Source organism: Macrobrachium nipponense, chromosome 1 (assembly GCF_015104395.2).
Source record: "Macrobrachium nipponense isolate FS-2020 chromosome 1, ASM1510439v2, whole genome shotgun sequence".
NCBI classification, from domain to species: Eukaryota; Metazoa; Arthropoda; class Malacostraca; order Decapoda; family Palaemonidae; genus Macrobrachium; species Macrobrachium nipponense.
The window spans coordinates 10,939,656-10,954,284 of record NC_087200.1 but is presented as its reverse complement, the minus strand read 5'-3'; positions in this window follow the sequence as shown (position 1 = coordinate 10,954,284).

Sequence of the window (14,629 nt, the reverse complement as noted above, 5' to 3'; positions counted from 1 at the left end):
CACTAGTGGTTCTCTCCAAGGCCTTTGTTTAACTGATCACCTATTCTCTTTGGCCTCTTCCCATCTAGCTGACCAACTTCTTTAGCCCGATCCTGCATCGATTTATCACAGGTAAATTGAGAACGTACCCCTCGAAGAGTATTCCTCGGAATGGGAAGAACAGTCCGTCAAGGAACGTCTGATCGCTAGCGAATACTAATATCCCAGAACAATGCCATGTGGAACACCAGGTATCAATTCCATATATCTCACCAGCAAATTACCAACTTACACACAGCACAGTTCAAAATACTGACGGTTAACCGGTTCAGAATTAGCACTAAAATCTTCTTTATCTAACCTAGATTCGTACTGATTTTCAAGGTTTTTTTTCCTAGGTGAAACTAATCTAGTTTGAAAAAAAAACGGTGTCTTTACCATGTGTATTCCCAGAATCACAGTGGCAAAACTCCAGAGACAGACTGATTGGTATTGAGGTACACACACTGACTTTACAAAAAGCCTAAGAGAACACAGCCGTAACCGTACCATTCTGAACTTTGCCATGGCACGGTACTTCTAGTTTCGCCTACATCTCAAACTTCATGGACAAAGGAACCTAATGTTACGTCTGTTTCAAGTGGTTGATTGGAATTTGTTCGAAGTAATTTGTTGGTGATGAAGATTTTCTTTGAATAAGCATTCGCCGCTAATCTAGACATTTTAATCCCACTGCAATGTCACTAGATTCCATATATATATATATATATATATATATATATATATATATATATATATATATATATATATATATATATATATATATATAAGCGAATACCACGGGAAATGATAGTCAGGAATCCAAGCGCTTTCGTCTTTATTCAGACATCGTCAAGGAGCTACTAAAGTACAATTGGAGAGGAAGGCCTCAGGTACAAACAAGATCAGGAATACCAGATGGTTAATTATCAAAGGGTGAAAATAAAAGGGATAATCCAGGATTATCGGATATCACACGGTCACAAACTTAAACAGATTCTGACCCTAACCGAAATTACAAAGTATCTTTACAGTCCAAAACATGTAAAAACTGAATATATTAATTTTGTTGCTTATATTTATCTACAACTTTTTTTCATTATGAAAGCATCAAGTTTAAATAAACCAAGACTTAAATTTAGAACATTTCTATTTATTTGACTTTGATAAAACAAGATTTCAATGATATTCCTTTTGAACTGTGTCATTAACATGGGACTAAGGCTCTTGCTTGACTCCAGTAATAGGATGGTCTAAATCCCTCATATGTACAAATATGCATTCGATATTTGCCAGTTCTCACAGAATATTGATGTTGCTTAAGACGCTGTGAAAGAGATTTGCCAGTCTGTCCGTAATAGATTTTATCACAACTTTTTGCAAGGAATTTCATATATGCAGCCTAGAAGATCTTTAGGAGAATTTTTGATTACTAAACTCTTGACATTAATATTACTGAAAACAACATTTATGTTAAAAAGCTTTAAAATTCTAGGAATATCTAAAAACCTTTCATCATAAGGTAATTTTAGAATGTTATGCTTACTAAATTCAAGTTTGTCATTAGTTGAATAAAATGTTTTTCTAGCTCTTTTCCATGCCACATCTACAAAACAAAAGTCCTTGGGTATTTAAGTTTCAATGCAATATCATAAATAGTTTTAATTTCAGCGTCAATAAACTGCGGGCTACAGACACGTAAAGCCCTTAGGAACATCCAGAAAAAAACAGAGAATTTAACATTTTGATGGTGATTGGAGTAGTAATGAACAAAAGAGGCAATATTAGTTGATTTTCGAAAGACTGAAAAGGTGAAATTTCTATCATTTCTATGGACAGTTACATCAAGAAAATTCAAATTACAATTTCTTTTCTTCCTCTAAAACAGTAAATTTTATAGAAGGACTAAAATTATTGAGATTATTAAGGAATTCCTGGAGGTTTTTCGTGAACTGGCCAAATACAGAAGATATCATCCACGTATCTAAACCAAATAACTTTTTGGGGCAAAATTCTTGGTAAGAGTTTTGTCTCAAACATTCCATGTAAAACTATTTGCTAAGGACAGGAGGATAAGGGATTAACCCATAGGCCGCCATGCCAAACTTTTGTACAAAAAATTCCCCATTGAAACAAAATTTACTATCTTTGATACATAACCTTATGAGACTAATGAGATTTTCTACACTTAAGGGAATGTCATGACGCTCTAATTCCTCTTCCAAATATTCAAGTAAGTCATCTACAGGCACTTTTGTAAATAAAGAGACAACATCAAAACTAACCCTATTAAAATCATAATTCAAATTTTAAACTATTCAATTTGTTTATAAAATCAACATTGTTTTTAACATTCGTGTTAGAAATATTTCCTACCAAAGGAGTAAGAATTTTTACAAGCCATTTAGATAAATTATACGAACTGAGCCACTGAACTAATGATTGGTCTGATAGGGTTATTGATTTTATGTGTCTTGACTAAACCATACATGTAAGGTAGGAGGCGCATTGCGGGTGTAAACTGTTTAATTAAATGGTCCAAGCCCTTCAAAATGGATTTAATTTGTTTATTAAAATGGGAGTTAACTGTTCCTGTGTAGGGTCAGACCTCAGTTCGTATAAGTATCAGTGTCATTTAGCAATGTCATTATTTTTACTTATATAGTCACTTTTATTCATAATTACCACTGCATTAGATTTTGTAATTTGAATTTTCTTGATGTAACTGTCCATAGAAATGATAGAAATTTCACCTTTTCAGTCTTTCGAAAATCAACTAATATTGCCTCTTTTGTTCATTACTACTCCAATCACCATCAAATGTTAAATTCTCTGTTTTTTTCTTGGTGGGATGTTCCTAAGGGCTTTTTACGTGTCTGTAGCCCGCAGTTTATTGACGCTGAAATTAAAACTATTTATGATATTGCATTGAAACTTAAATACCCAAGGACTTCTGTAGATGCATGGAAAAGAGCTAGAAAAACACATTTTGATTCAACTAATGACAAACTTGAATTTAGTAAGCATAACATTTTCTAAAAATTATTACCTTATGATGAAAGGTTTTTAGATATTCCTAGAAGTTTAAAGCTTTTTAACATAAATGTTGTTTTCAGTAATATTAATGTCAAGAGTTTAGTAATCAAAATTCTCCTAAAGATCTTCCAGGCTGCATATATGAAATTCCTTGCAAAAGTGTGATAAAATCTATTACGGACAGACTGGCAAATCTCTTTCACAGCGTCTTAAGCAACATCAATATTCTGTGAGAACTGGGCAAATATCGAATGCATTATTTGTACATATGAGAGATTTAGAGACCATCCTATTAACTGGAGTCAAGCAAGAGCCTTAGTCCCCATGTAATGACACAGTTAAAAGGAATATCATTGAATCTTGTTTTATCAAGTCAAATAATAGAAATGTTCTAAATTTAAGTCGTTGGTTTATTTAAACTTGATGCTTTCATAATGAAAAAAGTTGTAGATAAATATAAGCAACAAAAATTAATATATTCAGTTTTTACATGGTTTGGACTGTAAAGATACTTTGTAATTTCGGTAGGGTCAGCAATCTGTTTAAGTTTGTGACCGTGTGATATCCGATAATCCTGGATTATCCCTTTTAATTTTTACCCTTTTGATAATTAACCATCTGGTATTCCTGATCTTGTTTGTACCTGAGGCCTTCCTCTCCAATTGTACTTTAGTAGCTCCTTGACGATGTCTGAATAAAGACGAAAGCGCTTGGATTCCTGACTATCATTTCCCGTGGTATTCGCTTATTTATGAAGTCACGTGCATCTACTGTGATTTTTTAAGCACACACACACATATATATATATATATTATATATAGTATATATATATATATACATCATAATATTATATATATATATATAATATAATATATATTGTATATACATACATATATATATCTATATATATATCTATATATATATATATGTATATTATATATATATTTTTTTTTTCTCAGGGTGATGCATACGTTCATTCAGTTACGGAGAGAATCCATGGCTACCTGAATGACATAATGAACGCTCTGAGCTGGAACACCGCTATACTCGCTGGATAAAGGATCCTATGAAAGAGAGAAAGGGTTCGATCGTTTTTCCTTCCGTTTCGAAAGGATTTACGCCGCTTTGTTCCATTTCCAATGAACCCCATTGAAAACCCATCAATGAATTTTAGAGCGAGCACGTTCGTCATGAAATACGTAAAGTGTTCAAAGCACTAAAAAGCGAAAGAGACAAATACTGCAGTTGAGTTTCCCTTGACAATATATATGAGATGTAATAGGTGCAATTTTTTTATGAAGTTCCTGGGGCCACGTATGTTAGTATTTAATCCTAACATCACAAAAGTTATTGGAAACTCAAACGTTCAAACGCACATGCAAAACTCTCTGTGTACTTTATAATTTCATTATGTTTTTATCTATTTATCTGGTAATTCTTTAATTTAATTTTTCTTTTCGAATCGCCTCCTGTGAACCCTATTCACGTGGAACAAGCCCACCACAGGGGCCACTGACTTGAAATTCAAGCTCCCAAAGAACGTGGCGTTCAATCAGAAAGAAGTAACTGAAAGTCATGGTAAATACAGAAAGATAAAATCACTTACTACAAAATGAAAAATAAATCAACAAATCAATTTATAAATTGGTAGAATTTTCAGTAAAGTATCAAAATACAAGTCGAATATGACGACTTGTTACTCGACTGCTTCTGTACAAAACTAAAACTTACAATAAACCTTTGTCATGTATTAAAACTAATCGAAACTAACTTAAAAAAAACCAAATCTGCATTAATATTTTGCCGAACTAGTTTTACCAGAGCACTGAGTTGAAAATAATTCTCCTGTAGATGGACCAAAGGATTAGTTGGGGGTTTTTGTATTGTAAAATTTTATTCATTGTAAATCAGATTTTATTTAATAGGTTTCAGTTTTAAAAAAATGTTACAATTGTTTCAAATCACGATGCCAGTGATACTGCCCTGTCATTTGAGTTTATACCCACCGAGTACAAGTATAATGGGCGTAATGTCTGTCCGTCCGTCTGTCATTCAATCACTGCCAAACGGCTGGTCCGATGGGCATGAAACTTGACAGGGTTATGGTGGGGACCCCTGAGATGGTTTGCAGTAGGGTTTCATCCTACCTGCCCCCCACCTCTCTCCGAAGGGGGTGAGGGTGTGAGAAGGGATTCCCTGAAACGGAGCTGGTTTTGCCCGTGAAAAGAGGCTGGTTAGGACCGTAGACTTAGTTACTTTACGAACTTTCATACATAATTTCTGTATACGTATGTTTGGTAGTTGATATAATTATTGCATTCGTTTCTCGTTTACGTTAGAAAGGACAATCTGAATGCAAGAAAAAAATCTCTGTATTGCTTCTAGTAAATAGCTTCTTGTAATGTTCCGTTTGATATTATTTTACTTCACGTGTTTTCCACGTTATATTTTAATCTTTTTTGCGTTAATTTAATTAACCAAGTGTTAAACGTTTTTTTTTTTATAATTTGTATTGTTATCATTTTACAAAAAACAATGATTGCAAACCTTGATTTTGTTACATACTAAGTGAAATTATGTTACATTTTCATTTTTTTCTTGTCTTAACAGCTCCAAGGTTTTACATTTTTTATCGTTTTACAGCAAACGCAATTTTAAGAAAATTATGAAGATTAAATAAAATAGAAAAATTCATATCTTATATATCAGTACTTACCTTCGTTCATTCTTTCGTCCTCTCTGCAATCTGCTAACAGGTAGCCAACACAAAAGCAGTCCCGTTTTGTGTCCTGGATTTACCACTTATGCAGATTCTGATCAGATTGCGAAAGATATTGGATTCCTTCCTTCCTTTTCTACGCGCCGATGTGATGTTCCTCTCTCTCTCTCTTCTCTCTCTCTCTCTCCTCTCTCTCTCTCTCTCTCTCTCTCTCTCCAGCAACAAAGAGGATCTAGCGCTATTCGAATGTCTCTGTGATGCTAAAAACACTCAGCGGATAAAGATGCTGGCAGCTAAGAGAAGGAATTCGATTCCTTTCCGAACCTTTCAAAAGGATCTCGAGTTATCCCGAGGAAAAGCAATCGTGCATTGTAACGCACACAAACTTCTCGTGTGTTTATTCGTCAGTCTATGCGTCGAGGGAAAGTCGACGAAAGAAAGAAAAGAATGCAATGCGGTTATGTACAGTCTCCTAGTGAGGAGGACTTCGTGCGGTTGGAACAGGAATGAGTTGAAGCGAAGGCACAATGCTTCACTACACTAATACAGTTCTCCTTGCATTGTAAAAAAGAAAAAAAAAATCAACTTACATTTCTGTCGAATTATGTACCATGTTATTTTTCTTTTTTTTAATAAGTGAAATCTTCTTATGCGTTTCCCTTCGCCACTTGTTATTCTATTAGTAATGAATACCATATTCTTATTATATATATATATATATTATATATATATATAGATATACTATAAATATATGTATATATATATCATATATATATATATATATATATTATATATATATATATATATTATATATATATATATATATGGTGATACAATCCACAATGAAGTAAATTCCTCTTAGTTTAGTAAAATATATTTCTTGTATAGGATTAAAGCTTTCGACCATCAACTGTGGTCTTGTTCACTAAAGTGTGATATGTCACCTCAAGGAACTAACAAGTAAGAGCACAAACATTTGAAAAAACAACGGTTAGGTAACAAGCTAGTTCATATTATGAAATGATCAGGCGGTTTGAGCGGGGGGCCCTCGTTCTTTCCAGAATTCGTCTTGATCTTCGTGGGGGGGAATGTTTCTATTGTCACTGCTTGTTCTATGGTGGTTGGGTGGTTTGTTGGAGAAATGACCTGAGTGGAGTAAACAGGAGAGGAAGCAGCATCGTTATTGGCACACACATTACTAAAGTTTGAAATTTTCCCTTTCCTACATATCTCTTCACAAATAGCTGTATTTTCTGTAATGCCAGTATTTCCTGCAAAGGTCTCGTTTAATGAAATTAACGCCCTTCTACTACTCGTCTCAAAGTACGGTCGTTACATGCAAAAACAAACCTTAGTACCTTAAAAATTTATTGCGTGGTTTTTTCTCCCATGTATGTTGCAACAATTGCACTGTATGAACTTCCCCTTCTGCAAGCAGCAACGTGTTCTTCCCTTCTCTTATCAATGGAACGTCGGGCTTTCTCCCACGTAACATTCATTGCAATCACTACAAGGTATTACATATACTCTACATTCTCTCTATTACCCGGGTTATTTTTAATGAGTTTCTTCTTGATTGTACTGTTGTACTGAAAACTACGTTGAAGCCGTTCTTTTTTTCCTTTAAGCTGCCTAGAAAATTATTAAAAGTTCTCTATTATAAGGAAGAGCAGAGAATGCCTTAAAATCTGCCTTTTCAGTTATATCATGAGGGGGGGCGTAAAACATCGATCTAGCTTTAGATAGAGACTGTAGTATAAAAAACTTTGGGTAACACAGTTTTAGTAAAACTATCTACCAAGAAATTATTTCGGCGTCAATGAACTGGGATCACATACTCGGTATGCTCGAAAAAACAAATTGGTTAAAACGTTGTGCTTTACTTTCGGTTCATGATATGAAAAGTAATGAATATAGGTGTTTGTGTGGGTGTTCTTCCTATACACGCTGAATTTAAAAGTCACTACTCACTGGTGTCTCTATGAACCTACCCAATATCTAGAAAGGGAAGCCTATTTTCTATTTCCTTTCCACTGTAAATTTAATAGAGGGCAAAAAACCATTAAGCAACTCTAAAAACCTATGAAAGGCTTCCTCGCCGTGTCTATAAACAATAAAAACATCATTCTACATACCTAACCCAAATTTCAGGCTTGATGTCTTCCGGTAGTGTGTCAACGTAAACCTTTTCGAAAAATTCCATACATAAGTTAGCCAATATAGGGGAGAGAGGTGAGCCCATCGAGACCCCGGATTTTTGTTGATAGAACGAACCATTAAACTCAAAAATATATATTTTAAACTACAAGAGGAATTTACTTCATTGTGGATTGTATCGCCATTTACTTAGAGGTACGACATAGTACCTGGCTTCTGCATATATATATATATATATATATATATATTATATATATATATATATATATATTATATATATATAAAGTATAAGCCACGAAGGAAAAATAAACAACGGAGTTTCCACAAGATCTTTCGACGTTCAACGTCCTTTACTTAGCAGGTGAACTGACTTACATGAGGAATTGACAATACAGGAAAGCTCGTATAACTGACAGATAGGGATTATAAGGAGATTAGTACCTAGAATCCGGCACACCTGGAGAAAGAGTAACCTTTCCAAACAAGCATAAACATGGGTACAATTTAAAAAACAAAAAGATTAAGTCAATCTGCTCAGACACAAGGGCAAGACAATTAAAGGATAATATAGGGTGACAGCTATTCAAAACTTTGGTAAACAAAAACTTATTCACAATACATATTCACAATACATATTAAACATACATATACAACGAAGATATCTCTAAGGCAACTGATTTGTATTTAAGTCTGTAATTATATCTTTGATGTCCTTCTTAAAAGAGATCCTTGTTTTTTCCAATTCCTTGAATTTTTCTTTCTCTTCTTGCTTGGCGGCTGCTATGTGCTGTTTCAACATCATAGCACTTTCATGATTCAGTTATACATAATGAGGGCCACGTTTACTTTCACTATTCTGTTTCCTTTTTTGAGATGTGTAGTCACTACCTTCTCCAAGTCTCTTGTGGCTGCAACTCGACCAGAATTCGACTAAAGTTCTTGAAAAAGTGCCTTTCTGAACAAGTGCTCCCTAAATCCTTGCTGCCACGCCGTCTAAGAAGGTATGACAATCACCCATTCAACGAATTTAGTGCCATGATGTTGAAACAGCACATAGCAGCCGCCAAGCAAGAAGAGAAAGAAAAATTCAAGGAACTGGAAAAAACAAGGATCTCTTTTAATCATTCCATCCAGGCTGATTGGAAGGACTCGCTGCGACGGGAAATTTACGAAAAACTACGTAGGACTACAGATGCCCTGAAAAGGAGACTCGACAGAAAACTAAAAAATCTTATTGATAGCAGTGATTGGACTAATTGCGCAAGTCAAGATTGTGTTAATACTATCAAGTAAAAAAATAAGTGAAAATGTTGTGAGTTCGCTTGGATATGGTTTATCTTTTTTTATAACGAGTCGACCTTCTGCTTTAATGATTGCGTCATCCCTAAGTAAATTTGAAAAAATATTGTGATCTTCCTCAAAATCATGTTGACATGATTAAAGGTATTGTTTACGGAGCTGCCAATGTTAAGCATGGAAGTAACTTCCTTGCTCGCTATAAGAAAAGTCTGGCCGATCTTAAAAAGGACAATACTATCCACATTACAAAAGCTGATAAGTCAAATGGTATAGCAATTTTAGATAAAGCTGACTACATATCACATATGCAAGCCCTTCTGGATGATGATGTGACATAAAAAACTAGCAAAAACTCCCCTTGATCAAGTCATAAAAAACTTTAATAGCACAATGAAAAATATCCTTAAAGATAAAACAGAACTACTAGGCACATTGTCAGTCAAATCTCCTTCGCTACCCTACCTGTACGGATTATTCAAAACGCACAAAGAAAATAACCCTATGCGGCCTATTATCAGTATTGTTGGTTCAATTTCATATAAACTTTCGAAATATATCACTAAGATCTTGTCCCCGTTACCTGGAACCATCTCCGATTCTCATATATATAATTCTCTAGATTCAGTTGATAAATTAAACAAAATCACTCTTTGCCCCACTGATAGATTCGTTAGTTTTGATGTATGTCCTCTTTTTACTAAGGTCCCTATAGACTCTATTTTAGAATATCTTAGTAATGAACTAACTCACCATGAATTACCTCTACCTATAAGTCACATTATTGCACTCACTAGTGTGTGCATTTGGTATTGTAAGTTTATATTCAATGGTGAATTTTATCAACAAATATTTGGCATGGCAATGGGAAACCCTTTATCACCACTCCTCTCAAACTTGTACATGAAATTCTTTTACAAATGCTACTTACCTAATATCATTCATATTCCTGTAAAGTGGTATGGATATGTTTGATGAATTTTAGCTGTTCTCGCCTGCTGGTATGATGTAAATGATTTACTCTCTAAATTAAATAACCAGGTACCATCGATTAACTTTACTCTAGAATTGGAAAAAGACAATTGCCTCCCTTCTTTAGATGTTTTGACACATAGAGAACCATTTCAATGTAAATTCAGCATTTATAGGAAACCAACCAGCCACAAGAGACTTGGAGAAGGTAGTGACGACACATCTCAAAAGAGGAAACAGAATAGCGAAAGTAAACGTGGCCCTCATTATGTACAACTGAATCATGAAAGCGCCATGATGTTGAAACAACACATAGCAGCCGCCAAGCAAGAAAAGAAAGAAAAATTCAAGGAATTGGAAAAAACAAGGATCTCCTTTAAGAATGACCTCAAAGATATAATTACAGACTTAAATACAAATCAGTTGCCTTAGAGATATCTTCGTTGTATATGTATGTTTAATATGTATTGTGAAATAGTTTTTTGTTTACCAAGTTCTGAATAGCTGTCACCCACTATATGATCCTTAATTGTCTTGCCCTTGTGACTGAGCAGATTGACTTAAAAATCTTTTTGTTTTTTAAATTGTACCCATGTTTATGCTTGTTTGGAAAGGCTACTCTTTCTCCAGGTGTGCCGGATTCTAGGTACTAATCTCCTTATAATCCCTATCTGTCAGTTATACGAGCTTTCCTGTACTGTCAATTCCTCATGTAAGTCAGTTCATCTGCTAAGTAAAGGACGTTGAACGTCGAAAGATCTTGGTGGCAAACTCAGTGTTTATTTTTCCTTAGTGGCCTATACCTTTATTTTATGGATTTATCACGTTCCAAACTTTCGTGATTCAGTTATACATACATACACACACACACACACATATATATATTATATAATATATATATATATATATATATATATATATATATATATTTTATATTTTTTTATGTAGATGTAACGATACATACATTTATACGTAACAGCGGACACACATATAAAGGAGTATATTATAGCATATATATATATATATATATATATATATATATATATATATATATATAGAGAGAGAGAGAGAGAGAAGAGAGAGAGAGAGAGAGAGAGAGATTACCATCGACCCGCTAATAACATCATTTTCACTTGGACTTCACACTCTGAAATCCCAATCAACAAGTCATCGATCGGTTTCTGGCACCAAGTCGGCAACAGATTCCCACTTCCGGTGAAATACTTCAGTCAAAATGATCCAGGTAAAATACTCCTGCGATGTAATAAATGTTTGAGAAAGCTTTCGACTTTGGGCTCATGGTTCAGCAGACTTTTTTTTTTTTTTTTTTTTTTTTTTTAATCCAAAGCCAGACTTGTGGATGAAGAAAATGTATATTACGTCTTTTCCATAAGTATAGGATAACGTAACCTTTTTTTTATATATTTAAGTTATGAATTGAGAATCAGCAATATTTCATGTTACAAAAATGCCAGCAGGAGTAGGTATGGCTTGACAGATATTATTTCAGAAATGAAAACAATATCAACTTTCACACAGAGAGCTTTGTTAAGTTAACATCAAATGAAATTCTACTTCTCTCACTACCACCTAGAGTTACAAGGAGTTACAAGGATTAGGACGTCTCAAAGACTTGTTAATCCATCCGAGGAGAGCAGTTAATTGATTAAATATCTCTATCTACCACCGAATGAAATCACTGGAAAAAATTGAAATCTTTCTCTCTGTCACCAAAGGAACAACTCGTGGAAAAACTGAAATGTGCCTTACTTGGATATCTGAATAGGAGTAAAAAACCTCAGAGGTGCTCAATTGAACGTCGGAATCGGGTCAAGGCTGAGTCCATCTTCAAAGGAGAACCTTTATTGCCCCCCCACGTCTTTTTACAGCAATGAAAGGTTAATTAAAGGTTGCGATCTGCTCAGAATTGCATGGACAGCGAAGTGGAAATGAATTCTGAAAGGTTCTTCTACTCCCTGTTGAATATTTTTTTCTATTCGTCCGCAAGATGACGGTGATTCTACAAATGGACAATTCATACTAGAAACTTCCTATACTAGAAAACTGACGTCACCGATACGTTATACTAATACCGAAAAAGAGATAAAAGCACTCTTCTTTCGTGACAGACTAGTCGTAGGAAAGAATTGTTGAATGACTAGCAATACAGGGTGGTTGGGACAAGTATAAAATAATGAAAGAGTTCCGATGACCGAGGAGAGTTGAAGACTGGATACAAACCAAGAGAAGATGCGACTTAACTGGAATACCACCAGTGAAAGATCTGGAAAGAAAATCTGGCTGTGCCAATAAGGAGAGATAAACCTCGAATTTATAATGAGGAAAGTGTGAGCATAGCTTACCTGGCGTCAAGCTACCAGGATTAATAACGCCAAGTCAGACTGAGAAAAAAAAAGTTATTTAGGCACGCCAAGTGACCTTGAGATATTTGTTATCATAATTGCTCCTCAGACACTACTATAAGGTTTTCCAAGCGTTATTTTGGAGACATCTCTAGCCCGATGTCCAATTATATATATGATTATGATGACTCCTAAGGCCACTGTTAGTATGTATGAATATTAATGTAACTATTCTCCAGTGACCTCTGTGTCATCTGTCGTATGAACTATCTTATCAAATTTTTATTTTTGAGTTGTGAAAAACCACAATTGGTTCCCGGTGTGTCCCGTGGTGGTGTGTGTGCGTGTGTGTGTGTGAGAGAGAGAAATATTATTGTCACCGGAGCCTTTATTACACAAAATGATTGTTATGCCGCCTTCAAATAACCCTTGCAAACATTTATTCCTATAGCATTTATAACAAACAAACTGACAATTATATCCTAGGGATACATGACACCTGACTACTTAGACCACCCCAACCCATTTTCGTGGAAAAACGGAGATGTACTGCGAGCTTTTTCCAAATTTTTCTCGGAACGGTGGTGGAGATGAAATATAGAATTTAGGCCAAAGGCCAAGCACTAGGACCTATGGGTGCATTCAGTGCTGAACCGGGGAAAACTGTGAGTAAAGGAGAATATGAAAGGAGGTACAGTAAAAGGAATGAAAGGGACCGCAGCTAGGAGCCTAAGGACAAGACGCTGTCAAGAACTTTGAGTAATACCCACAGTGCGGTGTACTGACGGCAACCCCCATCCCCCCCGCCATCCCCCAACCCAAGGGGGGGGGCGAGGGGGGGCTGGGAACTGTAGTGGAGTTCTTCTTCGTCCTAGATTGCTTCATTTTCCCTATGTGAGATCTGAGACATTCTTCCTTCATTCCTGGGATTCTTTCTACTGTGCCTTATGTAAGAGCAACAGGACATTTTTCCCTTATCCGTGTGAGCAAAGTTATTATTATCATTCTTATTGTACATATTATTTTCATTATTACCATCACTGTACTTAGGAAGCAATCCCCTCTCTCAAACATACTTCATTAAAATTCATGGCTACTTCAGTAGCCATGAATTTTCTCTATTTTCCGAATAGCGGCTTTTTCCGTGCTACCTAAACAGGCTAGTAGAGAAGAATCTCTACAAGTGTAACGCTGCTGAAGTAGCCATTACTTTTAATAAAGCATTATTATTATTATTATTATTATTATTATTTTTTTTTTTTTCTTTCTTTCTTTTTTTTTCTTTTTTGCTCTATCACAGTCCTCCAATTCGACTGGGTGGTATTTATAGTGTGGGGTTCCGGGTTGCATCCTGCCTCCTTAGGAGTCCATCACTTTTCTTACTATGTGTGCCGTTTCTAGGATCACACTCTTCTGCATGAGTCATGGAGCTACTTTCAGCCTCTAGTTTTTTCTAGATTCCTTTTCAGGGATCTTGGGATCGTGCCTAGTGCTCCTATGATTATGGGTACGATTTCCACTGGCATATCCCATATCCTTCTTATTTCTATTTTCAGATCTTGATACTTATCCATTTTTCCCTCTCTTTCTTTCTTTCAACTCTGGTAAACCATGTATTGCGACATCAATGAGTGATACTTTCTTCTTGACTTTGTCAATCAACGTCACGTCTGGTCTGTTTGCACGTATCACCCATATCCGTTCTGTATACCATAGTCCCAGAGGATCTTTGCCTGATCGTTTTTCTATCACTCCCTCAGGTTGGTGCTCGTACACTTATTACTGCAAGGTAGCTGATGTTTCTTGCACAGGCTCCAGTGGAGGGCTTTTGCTACTGAATTATGCCTCTTTTTGTACTGGTTCTGTGCAAGTGCCGACATTTGCTTGCTATGTGGTTTATGGTTTCATTTTCGTATTGCACTTCCTACATATGGGAGAGATGTTATTTCCGTCTATCGTTCTTTCTTGAAACATTATCTAGTTCTTAGGGCCTGATCTTGTGCGCTGTTATCCATTCCTTCAGTTTCCTTCTTGAGCTCTCCCCTCTATAGCCATTGCCATTTGTCAT